Source organism: Lissotriton vulgaris, chromosome 1_1 (genome assembly GCF_964263255.1).
Source record: "Lissotriton vulgaris chromosome 1_1, aLisVul1.2, whole genome shotgun sequence".
Lineage (NCBI taxonomy): Eukaryota > Metazoa > Chordata > Amphibia > Caudata > Salamandridae > Lissotriton > Lissotriton vulgaris.
The window spans coordinates 237,507,951-237,509,615 of NC_141685.1; the positions used below are offsets into that span (position 1 = coordinate 237,507,951).

General features: G+C 45.0%; 2 non-coding genes across 2 annotated transcripts; one reads left to right on the top strand and one right to left on the bottom strand.

The window, feature by feature from the left end:
• Nucleotides 1–83, bottom strand: TRNAL-CAG (transfer RNA leucine (anticodon CAG)). Its single transcript has one exon. It is a non-coding gene; the product is annotated as a tRNA-Leu (tRNA).
• Nucleotides 84–683: 600 nt separating this feature from the next.
• Nucleotides 684–756, top strand: TRNAV-CAC (transfer RNA valine (anticodon CAC)). The gene has a single exon. It is a non-coding gene; the product is annotated as a tRNA-Val (tRNA).
• The last annotated feature ends 909 nt before the right edge of the window (nucleotides 757–1,665 follow it).

The window sequence follows — 1,665 nt, forward strand, 5'->3', positions numbered from 1 at the left end:
TGTCAGAAGTGGGATTCGAACCCACGCCTCCAGAGGAGACTGCGACCTGAACGCAGCGCCTTAGACCGCTCGGCCATCCTGACTTACAGTCCCGGCTACAGGGGGCGTGGTCCCCAGCTGATCAGATGACTGAGTGTACTGTAGCGTCAGGATTCTGTCTTTGCCGTTAAAAAGACTTCCTTCCTGTCCAGGGCTGGTGGGGTTCAGAGATGTTTCTCAGGATGACTCCTGGATACCAAGAGCTTCTACACTGTGGGCTCGGCTATGGACACAGCTCCGTAAGTTACTACCCAACATTCCGGATAGTCTGTAAAAATATCGTCTTGATTCTGTGTTTTTTTTTCCTTTGCAGAGTTAGTAGAAACTTGAGTCACTGCGGCAGATCGCGGTAGAACGGGGTTCAGGGCTGCACAGTTGTGGGGTGCGGTCAATCCCCGCAGCTACTGCAAACACCGGCTGCCTCTGATTTCGGGGTCTCATGTTTTTCAAACACAGCAAAAAAAACAGAAGAGGAAGAATCGGGTTTCAAAGTTTCACTTTGTTTCCGTTTTCAATCAAACATGGTGCAAAGAGCTCCGAAGAGTCCTACACCTCATGCATCTTCAGTCCTGGTGACTCCTTCCAGCTCTGAGGGGGCGATTCTTCGGGAGTTCCCCAGAAGGCCCGTAAGTCATCATATATCAGTTTCCGTAGTGTAGTGGTTATCACGTTCGCCTCACAGGCGAAAGGTCCCCGGTTCGAAACCGGGCGGAAACACTTTTTACAAAATACATACTCGAAGGTGAGTTAAAGAATATATCTAGAAAAGAAAGTGATTATCAAAGGCGACTGGCAGGGGACTTCGTTTTACTTCGGTGTAAACTGTTATTGATGACTGCAGAACAGAGAAAATCATACACTCCCAATGAATTTGCTGTTCAAAAGACAACACTGACTAAAAATCATGCATCGCCTGTTCTGAATTTAATTCAATATAGGTATTAAACGAATTGAAATGTATATTATTTATACGTGGCCAATCAGACAGATACAGAAGAAATGATAGACCGTGGCATCAAACACGCCCTCTCTTCAATTCGCCTACAGTGCCAACAAGAGTGTGAAGCTGGCATCGAACATCTGCTTGCTTAAAGCGCCGAGGGCATGCAATACCCAATACTTCAAAGATAAACAAGCATTGGAAATGCAATGGTCTTTAGAGTTTGATCTATTGGAGTTGTAATGGAAATGTTTGTTCCTTTGCAGATATTTATTTTTAGCACCTTTAAGTGCCCTTAAGGGACGTCTTACAGCTAGATGGTCAGAAAGCCATATGTTTGATTATGCTTTATTAGATGGGAGCGTCCGGTACTTGAGGGTTAATAGATAGCGGGGGAGGGCAGGTGTTTTTTGAAGGTGCATGCAGTAACCTTAAGATGAAACAACTAAGTCAGGGCAGGCAGGGGCTGGCTCATATGAAGCAGATTTTATGTGAATTAGAATTTAATATGTATTAAATTAATTAATAATTGGCTTTGATAGAAAACAATTCAAGCTGCATTGCTTCTTTCATTTGCCACCTACCCCAGTGCCACTCGTTGTATCGACCTCATAAGATTAAACCACAGGACTGCCCTGCCAGGATTCAAACGTTGATGCCTCGCTGGGGACAGGCAGGTGTTTGCA